This window comes from Cebus imitator, unplaced genomic scaffold, assembly GCF_001604975.1.
Source record: "Cebus imitator isolate Cc_AM_T3 unplaced genomic scaffold, Cebus_imitator-1.0 Scaffold87, whole genome shotgun sequence".
Lineage (NCBI taxonomy): Eukaryota > Metazoa > Chordata > Mammalia > Primates > Cebidae > Cebus > Cebus imitator.
In genome coordinates, this window is record NW_016107402.1 from 4,338,307 (window position 1) to 4,351,283 (window position 12,977).

The 12,977-nt window shown below is 43.2% G+C and overlaps 1 pseudogene; it reads left to right on the forward strand.

The window, feature by feature from the left end:
* The first annotated feature begins 5,741 nt into the window (after window positions 1-5,741).
* Window positions 5,742-5,780, forward strand: LOC119472162 (annotated as a pseudogene).
* Window positions 5,781-12,977: the final 7,197 nt, after the last annotated feature.

A 12,977-nucleotide genomic window follows, 5' to 3' on the forward strand; every position in this document is an offset into this window, starting at 1 on the left:
GATTTCGTGCAGCTTCATTATGATAAGGTTCTTCTCTTTTTCTTTTTTTTGAGACAGAGGTTTTTTTTTTTTTTGAGACAGAGTTTTGCTCTTTCGCCAGGCACCAGGCTGGAGTGCAGTGGCTCGATCTTGGCTCACTGCAACCTCCACCTCCCGGGTTCAAGCAAGTCTCCTGCCTCAGCCTCCCGAGTAGCTGGGAGTGCCACCACACCCAGCTAATTTTTGTATTTTTTAATAGAGACGGAGCTTCACCATGTTGGGCAGGATGGTCTCGATCTCTTGACCTTGTGATCCACCCTCTTCGGCCTTCCAAAGCGCTGGGATTACAGGCATGAGCCACCGCGCCTGGCCTGAGAACTGCAATCTCTGCCTCCTGGATTCAAGCAATTCTGGCTCAACCTCCCAAGTAGCTGGGATTACAAGGAGGCGCCACCATGGCCAGCTAATTTTTTTTGTATTTTTAATAGAGGAGGAGTTTCACCATATTGGCCAGGTTGGTCTCAAACTCCTGACCTCAAGTGATTCAAAGTGCTGGGATTACAGGTGTGAGCCACTGCACCCAGCTTTTCTTTTCTTTCTTTTTTTTTTTTAAATAAGGCTAGTCAAGTGGAGCAGTGGGAATAGGGAAGAAACAAAGAAATCTGTAACTGGTTGTGATCAATTGCAAACACCACTGCACTTGGACCAGCTATCTTCTTTTCAAATATCAACCTAGGAGCAGAATAATTGGCACAGAAACTATTGTCAAAATTAATTTGACTACGTACTGGCTGATTGCTCTCCAGAATGGCTGCACTAATCTATACTCCCACTAGGGTCCCTCTATACCTCATTTTGGCTAACACTTAGCATTACCCAGCTTTCTAATTTTTGCCAATCTAATGGCATAATAATGTGATATATCCATGTTGTTTCCTTAAGCAGCTTTATTGAACAGACATACAATAAACTGCAAAGTATACAATCTGATGAGTTTTGACATTTGCATACGCCTGTGAAAACTATCTTTACAATAAAGATTATGAGCATATCCATCATCCCCAAAAGCTTCCTCAAGTTCCTTTGATTGTTCTTGGGCTTTTCTGTTTTTTGTATTTTTGTTGAGACTGAGTCTAGCTCAGTTGCTCAGGCTAGAGTGCAGTGGTGCTATCTCAGCTTACCACAACCTCTGCCTCCCAGTCTTAAGTGAGTCTACTGCCTCCGCCTTTTGAGTAGCTGGGATTGCAGGCACCTGTCACCATGCCGGGCTAATTTTTGTATTTTTAGTAGAGATGGGGTTTCACCATGTTGGCCAGGCTGGTCTCAAACCCCTGACCTCAAGTGATCCCCTTGCCTCAGCCTCCCAAAGTGCTGGGATTACAGGCTTGAGCCACCGCGCCCGGCCATTTTTTTGTATTTTTTAGTAGACACGGGGTTTCACCATGTTGGCCAGGATGGTCTCCATCTCTTGACCTTGTGATCTGCCCACCTCAGCCTCCCAAAGTGCTGGGATTACAGACATGAGCCATCTCGCCCAGCTATGGTAGGTATTCTTATTATCTTATTTCCTCACTTTAAAGGTAAAAATATTAGGGTCTAGGCCCGGCACAGTGGCTCATGCCTGTAATCGCAGCACTTTGGGAGGCCGAGGTGGGCAGATCACGAGGTCAAGAGATTGAGACCATCCTGGCCAACATAGTGAAACCCCGTCTCTACTAAAAATACAAAAATTAGCTGGGCATGGTGGCACATGCCTGTAGTCCCAGCTACTGAGGAGGCTGAGGCAGAAGAATTGTTTGAACCCGGGAGGTGGAGGTTGCAGTGAGCCGAGATCGTGCCACTGCACTCCAGCCTGGCGCCTGGCGATGGAGCAAGCCTCTGTCTCCAAAAAAAATATTGGGGTCTAGAGGTGAGAAAATTTGCCAAAGATCAATGGTCATTAGAATGATTTATAGTTAATGAAAGATAATTTCATAGTAGGAGAAAAAAGAGACTATTTTAATGAAGTTCTTTCTTTTTGACGCAGTCTGGCTCTCAAAAAACAAGTCTTGCTGTCATAAATATATGTACTTTACTCTTAGAGAGTTTGTGTAAATAAATAGCTTTTGCAAAAGCACCTGACAAGTTCTGACATATAGTAGGAAGTAAGGAGACACTTAGTTGGATGCCTGGGGAACCTTGGAAGCAGAGCCTGAGACAGGATTGCTCAGTAAGAGATGTTTATTTGTTTGTTTGTTTGTTTGGAGACAGAGTCTCTCCATTACCCAGGCTGGAATGGGGTAGCATGATCACAACTCTGCAGCCAGCCTTGACTCCCAGGTCAATTGATCCTCCTGCCTCAGCCACCTGAGTAGCTGGGACTATAGGCATGTGCCACCACACCCGGCTAATTTTCTTAATTTTTGTAGAGATGAAATCTCACTGTGTTGCCCAAGCAGGTCTTAAACTCCTGGCTCAAGTGATCCTCACCTTGGCCTCTCAAAGTGCTGGGATTACAGGCATGAGCCACTGTGCCCAGCCTTTTCTTTTTTTGTGTGTGGGGAGGGGAGGAGACAGAGTCTTAAGGAAATGCTCCAAGGAGAAGTCAGTAGGGCATAGGAGAAGTTGTCCTGGGAAGGGAAAAAGCAAAAAGCCAAGCAAAGGTGAGATTTCAGGCAGTCCTAGAGAGAGTAGTTTAATCTCTAAAGGAATTTAATACCTGAGGGAGCTCAGGAGTATAAATTCCACCCAGAGGCAAGAATGCCGGTCTTTCAGACTCCCGCACCTAATCAGTCATTTGCTAGAGACCAGGGAATAGGGAAAAATCAAAACCATTCTAGTAACTTGAGGACCTTCCACTTTTGAAGTGTCTCAGGAGCTGGTCATTGGAAGCAAAAACAAACAGAAGCCAAGGAAGGGTCAGGAGGAACTGGTAGGAGATCTGAGAGGATCTGGGCAGAGCAACAGTATACAGACAGGGTCATGGTTTTCTCCTCTCAGAAAAACTGGGCTCAGATTCTTGCTTTGCCACTTACCAGCTGTCTGCCGTTTCCCTTTCTTCATCCATAAAATGGTCACAGTAATTAATACCTGCCCTTACTTCCTCACATGATCAAAAAAAGATCAAATGGAACAATGCAGTGAAAACTCTTTGAAAGTTAAAATGCTAGGCTGGACGTCATGGCTCATGCCTGTAATCCCAGTGCTTTGGGAGGCCAAGGTGGGTGAATTGCTTGATCCCAGGGGTTCCAGACCAGCCTGGACAACATGGCAAAACCCCGTCTTTACTAAAAATGCAAAAATTAGCCAGGTGTAGTGGTGGGTGCCTGTAGTCCTAGCTACTCAGGAGGCTGAAGTGGGAGAATTATCTGAGCCCAAGAGGTCAAGGCTGTAGTGAGCTATGATTGTGCCACTGCACTCCATCCTGGGTGACAGAATGAGACCCTGACTCAAAAATAAGTAAATTAATTAAATTTAAACAAACAGACAAGAAAAAAAGTTAAAATGCTAGATAAATTCTACATCATTTGTCCCACAAACGTTTACTAAGCAACTACTATAAACCAGGCACAGTTCTAGGTGCTGAAATGCACAACCTAGGAAATTCATAAGCTATTAAGGAGCTTTTATTCTAGTGAGGGAGACAGACAAGGAAATAGAAAATTACATAACCTTGGGATAAGTGATGTCATTAAAATATGTTGGGGGAGGGGAGCCAGTGGCACAAAACAGGATATGACCAGTTCTACCAAGGAGCAGAGAATCAGGAGAGGTTTCCAGAGGAGCTGACATCTAGCTACCCAAAAGATGGACAAGGGTTTGTCAGGTATATGTGGCCAGAAAGGACATTTCTGGCAGAGACACAGCACAAGCAAAATCAAAGAGGTATAAAATAGCCTGCTAAATCAGGGAACTTAAATTTAACCCAGAGGCCTTCAATGCCAGGACTAGGATCTTGAACTTAATCCTGTAAGAAAGTGAGAGCCACTGAATGATTCTGAGCTGGGGAATGGCTTGACAGTTTTGCATTGGAAAATGATTACTCTGACTGGCAGTAGTGTGAACAATGCCCTGGAGGAAGGAAGACCAGATCGGAGACAATTAGAGTGGGTAGACAATGAAGAGCCCAGGGAAGCACTCATAATGGCTTAGAGTGGAGAATGAGCCTTTTAACAGGATTATAACTCTTATTATTTTTCGAAGAGTGAGGGAAAATTAAAGTTTTCATATTTTCCCTATTAATCCCGAGGAAGAAACCAGGGATATGGGTAAGACTGGGGAGAACCAGCCGGGCACGGTGGCTAATGCCTGTAATCCCAGTAGTTTGGGAGGCCGAGGTGGGTGGACTACCTGTGTTTAGGAGTTCAAGGTCAGCCTGGCCAACATGTGAAAACCCCATCTCTACTAAAAATACAAAAAAATCAGCCGGGCATGGTGGCACATGCCTGTAGCTACTCAGGAAGCTGAGGCTGGAGAATAGCTTGAACCTGGAGCGGAGCTTGTAGTGAGCTGAGATAGCACCACTGCACTGCAGCCTGGATAACAGAGTGAGATTCTGTCTCAAACAAAACAAAACAAAGAAAGAAAGAAAGATTGGGGAGAACCCATAGACAAAATAAAATATTAATAATAAATCAGGGCAGGGAGCTGTGGCTCATGCCTGTAATCTCAGCACTTTGGGAGGCTGCGGCGGGCAGATCACCTGAGGTAGGAAGTTCAAGGCCAGCCTGGCCAACATGGTGAAATCCCATCTCTACTAAAAATACAAAAATTAGCCTGGTGTGGTGGCACACACCCGTAATCCCAGATACTTGGGAGGCTGAGGCAGGAGAATTGTTTAAACCCAGGAGGCAGAGGTTGCAGTGAGCCGAGATGGAGCCATTGCACTGCAGCCTGGGCAATAGAATGAGTCTCAAAATAATAAATAAATAAATCAGGCCATGCACAGTGGTTCATGCCTGTAATCCCAGCACTTTGGGAGGCTGAAGCAGAAGGATCACTTGAGCCCAGGAGATTGAGACCAGCCTGGGCAACACAGGGAGACACTATCTCTACAAAAATTATAAAAAAGTAGCTGAGCGTAGTGGTGTAGACCCAGCTACTTGGGAGGCTGAAGTCAGAGGATCACTTGAGTCTGGGAGGTCGAGGCTGCAGTGAGCCATGATCGCACCACTGCACTCCAGCTTGGGCAACAGAGTAAACCCTGTCTCAAAAAAATTTTTTTTAATAAAAATAAAAATTAGCAGGGTGTGGTAGTGCACATCTGTGGTCCCAGCTACTTGGGAGGCTGAGGTAGGAGGATCACTGGACTTTAGGAGTTCGAGGCTGCAGTGAGCCATGATGGTGCCACTGTACTCCAGCTTGGGCAACAGAGAGAACCCTATCTCAAAAAAAATTAAATAAATACAAGGTGAGGGCGGGGGCGGTGGCTCACACCTGTAATCCCAGCACTTTGGGAGGTCTAGGTGGGCAGATCACCTGAGATCAAGAGTTTGAGACCAGCCTGGCCAACAGAGTGAAACCCCATAAAAATACAAAAATTAGCACGGAGTGGTGGCACATGCCTATAATCCCAGCTACTCGGGAGGCTGAGGCAGGAGAATCGCTTGATCCCTGGAGGCAGAGGTTACAGTGAACCGAGATCACACCACTGGGCAACACAGCGACACTCCATTTCGAAAGAAAAGAAAAGAAAGAAAGAGAGATCCTTTTAAAACATTTTTTTAAAAAGGAAGATTTTTGTTTTTCCTGTGGGAAAGTCTCCCCGAGAAGAAAACCATCTTCAGTGTTACAGCTCTTTTAGAATTTGTCTAAGAGACAAATTCAGTGAACAGTGGAAAACCTGATAGACAAATTCTAAAAGAGGTGTAACACTGAAAATTTTAGCTATACCAATACCCAGAATCAACTGATGGACATCTAGGAGCTAAGCTTTCCAGCATTTTGCCTCCTGTCTGGTTCTCTGCTGTTGTTTCTCTTCTGAACAGCAGATGGCAGGATAATCCCACAACAGGTGGTCACGATTTAATTTAATTGCAATAAGAAGAAAATTATTTCTTTTCCCTGCATGTATTTCTTTCCCAAGATAAATAGCACACAGGGCATCTGCCTCTTTACTGGAAGTAAGATATGTAAGAAGGTAGCTTTTCAGCAAGGAATATCAAAGTAGCTAACATAAATTCTGAGCCTTAGGTTATTACACTGTGCAAAAACAAGCTTCTCAGAAAGGAGCGAATGGAGGTTGAAAGCCAACTGTTAAAATTCCACATATTCTAGGTTTCCTCGGTTAATAATCATAAAAAGTTTATGGCCAGAAAGTCACAGAGGCCCTTCTGTTGTAATTGTTAGGGTTTAGAGTCAGTGGGAACACTCTTCTCACCCAGGGGATTTTAAAAGCCAATCCCTCCCCCTCCCCACAATCCTTTCCTCTAACACTCATTTCCCATCCCCTCACAAAATTGCCAAGGTAATTGACTCTTAGATGAGATGAGTTTGACTTTCTACCCTGATTTTGTAACAGAAGTTCTTTTGGTGAGGTTCTTTGTTTGAAAATGCACAATAAAAATGGCTTTAGAATGACTTCAGAGGACTCTTTCTTTTTCTGGTGCCAATAACAGATTCCAAAGCAGCTATTATTCGAGGTGGGTGATAGGATCCCTTGAGACTGTTTAAGTATCGGTTTTCAAAGTGCGTAGGAACCTGAAATGTCCCGTATGGTATATTTGCAGGTGCATAATTGGCCAAGTGCTCCAGGGGTTATAAAGATTGCCTTCCTGTAGTTGGAATAGACAGATTTAGCCTCTTACTGAAATTGAAGGCTGCAATGTCGATAACAAATCTGATTCTAACTCTCCTGTGTCACTTCAGCCCAAAGGTGCCTTTGTCTCCCAGGAGAAAGAGGTTAGAGGTAAGTGAATGGCCCTTAACCAGAGCCATGTAGAAAACATTGCTAAGGAAGACTTCTGTCCTGAGAGTGGAGGTTTAGGGCTGTTGTGTGTGAAGCAAATTTGCTTTGTTCACAGCCAATCTGACTGAATGCAAGTACTGCTGAGGTGACTGGAGCTGAGGAGCAGCAAACTGCTTTAAAAGCAGCTTTCAGTGGGAAACTTTAGGCATACAATGACTTTATTTTTGTTAAACATAATTCTCCAACCTTGCTTTTTTATTGCACTCACCAAAATAAATCTGAATAAACTTAAAAGGCTGCCTTGAAGTCAGTAGGAAAATGGATATTGTCTCTCCTGAAAGTGTTTGAATGGTAGTACATAATCCTAGCTACATCCAGATAAGAATATACCTCCGCCTGTAGAAAGCTTTCCTGGAATGGAATATCACCAAGAGTATTCACTTTGGGGCTTGATGGTTCCAGCCTGTCTTACTAAAACTTCTAAAGAAATAGTTTGCCTGCTCTTTCACTCTTCCATTTGTAGTTAATACTTATGTGTACTTAGTGGTGTTCTGAACTCCTTTTATTTCTCAAGGCCTCTGGCATTTGATGATACCTGTGCAGCAGAAGCTTTCAGCATACCAAGCACAGGGTGGTGTTTAGTGGAGAAGGGGCCAGGAGAGAGGAAAAATCCTAGGTTTTTCCCTAAGTTACTTAACTTGGGAAACCAGTGGGCCCCTTTTAAGATTAAATGTTTCTTTAAAATACTAGGATCTTCAGTTATGAAGATATGGGCAAAACTGCTTCCCCCAGACAAACCTGAGGTGGGGCATGTAGGTGTCACATTCAAATCAAAAAGGTGCCTCTCAACAGGAAAGATTTAATCAGCTCTCCTTCCCAGGATCGGCTGCCAGGTTTGAACATTTACTTGTCTGTGTTCCAGGCAGGAGACACTGCTAATTATGGGAGCAATTCCCATGACTACAGAGAACTGTCTGAGCTGGGGAGTCAAAGCTCTGATCAAAAGGGCACTGAGAGGAAAAAAACCCCAACATTCTCAGAGGAAATTCTGGAATTGACAAGATACATGCCTTCTCTGCAGAAATGCCTCCTATATCTGGCATTGAAGATCTAGAAACATCCTTCCCTTCACCTTCCTAACTAATGTATTAAGAATCCCTTTGACAAATAGAATTTTCAAAGCAGTTTATTTCATTCAAACACTACCTGATAAGTTTGTTTTGGAAAAAACAAAAACAAAAATAAAATGAAGACTTTACTAAGAGTGATTCTCACAAATGATGGTTCCTGAAAAGAGGCAAACAAATCAGGGAGGCCAAAATGGCACAAGCATTTGGAACCTCTTGCCTCATCTTTGGCAGAGACACCACTGGATCCTTTCTGCTCTATGTAAAGTAAGCTGTGGCAAAGTTTACTTTTCTTGTGGCACAAAATCTAGACTCACAGTGAGCTTCTTCAACATTAGCTTCAATTTATATTCTGCCTCTCTTCTTTGTCCATTATTCAGGGCACCTGCTCCCTGTCCCTCCCCCACTCCTCCAGCTGTCTGTCTGTCTCATTTGTGTCAATTAGAAATTCAATACTGCTTGATTTAATTGAATGACTTTCCCTGTACAGAATCCCAACTACAGTCAGGGCATCAACCATCACTCCCATTGCCCAGAATAAAAACTCTAAAAAGTCAAAGGCATTCAAGGATGCTTTAGAAAAGAGCAAGAGATCCTTGCTAGCTTTGCCAGTGAGCCCAAGAAAGATGGCAAGACTGGGTTTCCTGACACCCAGTTATGTATTTGGTGGCCTATCAAGAGTCAGCACTGCATCCAAGATCATTCGAGTCTACTCCATTTAGTAAAGATTTTCAAAGAGGATCTTAAGGCTTAGAAATCAAGAACCAACCGGAAGAAATAAACTTTTTATACCACTTCCTAGTTTACAACGCGCTTTCCCATCCTCGGAAAAATGACTTTGTCTTTCTGTTAATTCAGTCATTGAATACATAGGTCCTGTTCTTTAGTCAACTGCCTCTATCCACCTACTATGTACCATGCAGTGTTATCGGAGCTGAAAACAGTGTTCTAAGAACAGAAAATAAAGTTCTTATTCTCATGGAACTTACATTCCTATGGGAAGGATCAAAATAATAAATAAGTAAACCTATGGTGTATTAAATGGTAATGAGGGTATTGAGAATCATAAAGCAGTGTTAAGGGAGACAGAAATTATAGTTTGGGCAAGTTTTTTAGTTTATAAAGGGTAGACAGAAAGAACTCAGTGAAGAGGTGATTTTGAGCTGAGACATAAGAGAGAGAACAAGCCATACAAATATGAGGGAGAAGCATGCCAGGCAGAAGATACAGCAAATGCACAGGTCCTGATACAGGAGTTTCCTTGTTGATGGAGACCAGTGTAGCTAAATAGAATAAGCCAAGGGAAAGATGTAAGAGAGGTCAGGAAAGAGTCAGTGGAGGGGACAGACTTGTAAGGCCTTGTAAATCATTGTAGGGTCTTTTGTTTTGTTTTGTTTTAGACAGACTCTCGCTCTGTCACCCAGGCTCGAGTGCAGTGGCACAATCTCGGCTCACTGCAACCTTCACCTCCCAGGGTCAAGCGATTCTCCTGACTCAGCCTCCTGAGTAGCTGGGATCACAGGCGCACACCACCACTCCCAGCTAACTTTTGTAGTTTTAGTTAGACAGAGTTTCACCATGTTGGCCAGGCTAATCTTGAACTCCTGGGCTCAAGTCATCCTCCCATCTTGGCCTCCTAAAATATAATATTGAGATTACAGGTGTGTGTCACAGTGCCTGGCCTCTGTTTTTTTTTTTTTTTTTTTATTCTGAGTGAGGTGAGAAGCCACTGGAGGATTTTTAACAGGGGAAAGACTTATGATATGACATAATTTTTTTTTTTTTTTACAACAGGGTCATCCAGGCTGGAGTATAGTGGTACAGTCATAGCTCACTGCAGCCTTAAACTCCTGGGCTCAAGTGATCCTCCTGCCTCAGCCTCCTAAGTAGCTAGCACTACAGGTATGAAGCACCATGCCCAACTAATTTTTAAATTTTTTTGGAGAGACCGGGTTTCACTATGTTGCCCAGACTGGCCTCAAACCCCGGGCCTCAAGCAATCCTCCTGCCTTGGCCTCCCAAAACACTGGGGTTACAGGCACAGGCCACCACACTCAGTCTTTAAAAAAAAATTATGGGTACATATAGTTGTAAATGTGATTTATGTTTTAAAAGGATTATTATGGCTGCTATGTAGAAAATAGAAAGTATGGGCGCAAGAGCTGAAGCAGGGAGACCAGTTAGAAGGCAATTGTGGGAATCAAAGCAAGAAATAATGGTGGCTTGGCTCAGGGTGGTAGCAGTGCAAGAGGTGACAAGCAGTCATATTTTGGAGGAATAGGTCCCAGGATCTGCTGATGGATATGATGAGGAATATATAAGAAATAGAGAGGAGTCAAGAATATTGTGAAGCTTTTGGCCCAAGCAACAATTAGATAATCTAGCAGAAAGAACAGAGTCCTTGAATCAGGGGCTATGAGACTAAATCTCAATTCCATGGTTTCTGTATTGCGTAATCTTGGGCAAGTCACTGAACCTCTCTGAGCATCGGTTTCTTCATCAGTAAGAAACCTTTTGAAATACTGTGGCTCTAGGATTTTCTCAATTCTCTCTTGGTTAACTTATCATTCTCTAGTGGCTTACCACTGTATTTAGAATAAAATACAAACTCCTTTGAGGTCCAAGAAAGCCCTGTATGGACTGGCCTCACCTACCTCTCCAAGCTGTCTGCCACATTGATCTTCTGTTTGTGTTCAGCTGGTAAGTAATAGAACCTGGTAACTTTCTTTTCTTTTCTTTTTCTTTTCTTTCCTTCTTTCCCTCCTTCCTCCCTCTTTCTTTTTTTTTTTTTTTTTTTTTTTTTTTTTTTGGGTCTTGCTCTGTCACTAAGGCTGAAGTGCAGAAGTGAGATCAGAGATCATGTCACAGGTTACTCCAGGCTTGACCTCCCACCCTCAAGCAATCCTCCCACCTCAGCCCCTTGAATTACTGAGACTATAGGCAGGCACATGCTACCACATCCAGCTAATTTTTTTTTTTTTTATTGTAGGCTGGGCACAGAGGTTCACGCCTGTAATCCCAGCACTTCAGGAGGCTGAGGAAGGCAGATCACTTAAGGTAAGGAGTTTGAGGCCAGCCTGGCCAACATGGTGAAACCCCATGTCTACTAAATATACAAAATATTAGCTGGGTGTGGCAGTGTGCACCCATAGTTCCAGCTACTCTGCCAGCTAAGGTTGGAGACTCACTTGAATCCAAGAAGTGGAGGTTGCAGTGAGCTGAGATCATGCCATAGTAGTGCAGTCTGAGTGACAGAGCGAGACTATATATATATACACATACATATATATATATATACACATACACACACAAACACATATATATTTTTTAACATATAAAGAGACTGGGGAGTCTCCTTATGTTGCCCAGTTGAATTCCTGGGCTCAAGCAATCCTCCCAACTTGGCTATCAAAAGTGCTGGGATTATAGGCATGAGCCATCGAATCCAGCCAGAATTTGATAACCTTCCAATTTAAGAACTATCACTGGCTAAGCACAGTGGCTCACACCTGTAATCCCAGCACTTTGGGAGGCTGAGGTGGGTGGATCACCAGAGGTCAAGAGTTTGAGACCAGTCTGGCCAACATGGTGAAACCCCATCTCTACTAAAAATACAAAAATTAGCCAAGCAGACACGCCTGTAATCCCAACTACTCAGGAGACTGAGGCAGGAGAATCACTTGAACCCAGGAGGTGGAGGTTGCAGCAAGCCGTGATCGTGCCACTGCACTCCAGCCTAGACGAAAAAAAAGAAAAAACTATCACATACTCTCTTCTCTCTGCCTGGAATGGCCCTCACCCTGGTGCCTTCTCATCTTGCAAGAAATTTTACTTCCTCAGAGTGGCCTTTCCTGACCATCAATCTCGAAGCAGCTTCCTTCTATTATTCTCTCTTTCAGGATTTGTTCTTTTTATTCAGAAAAGTTCATCACAATTTATAATTCTGTTTACCTGTTTATTGTCTGTTTCTTCCTTTAGACTGTAAGTTCCATGAAAGCAGGGAACACCATGTGTATATCCAATAAGGCTCTTATTGGTATTCTCTTGCTGGTTTTTTTTTTTTTTTTCTAAACTCCCAAACTGGAGTACAGTGTTGTGGTCACAGCTCACGGCAGCCTCAACCTCCTGGGCTCAAGTGATCCTCCCACCTCAGCCTCCTGAGTAGCTGGAACTACATGCACATACCACACCTGGCTAGTTTTTTTTTTTAACTTTTATTTAGGTTCAGGGGTACATGTGCAGGTTTGCTATATAGGTAAATTCATGTCACAGAGGTTTGTTGTACATTGTTTTATCTCCCCAGTACTAATCCTAGTACCCAACAGTTATTTTTCTGCTCCTCTCTCTCCTCCCACCCTCCACTCTTAGGTAGGCCCCAGTGTCTATTGTTCCCTCTTTGTGTCCATGTGTTCTCATCATTTAGCTCCCACTTATGAGGGAGAATGTGCTGCATTGTTTTTCTGTTCCTGTGTTAGTTTGCTAAGGATAATGGCCTCCAGCTCCATCCATAGGACATAATCTCATTCCTGCAAAGGACATAATCTCATTCTTTATTATGGCTGTGTAGTATTCCGTGGTGAATATGCACCACATTTTCTTTATCCAGTCTACCATTGATGGGCATTTAGTTGATTCCATGTGTTTGCTATTGTGAAGAGTGCTGCAATGAACATAGGTGTGCATGTGTCCAAAGGTGAAACAATTTATATTCCTTTGGGTATATACTGAGTAATGGGACAAATGATAGTTCTGTTTTTAGCTCTTTGAGAAACTGACACGCTGCTTTCCACAATGGTTGAATGGTTGAACTAATTTGCACTCCTACCAACAGTGTATAAACATTCCCTTTTCTGTGTAGCCTCACCAGCATCTGTTATTTTTTGACTTTTTTTTTTTTTTTTTTTTTTTTTTTTTTTTTTTTTTTGGACAGAGTCTTGCTCTATTGTCCAGGCTGGAGTATAGTGGTACAGTCATAGCTCACTGCA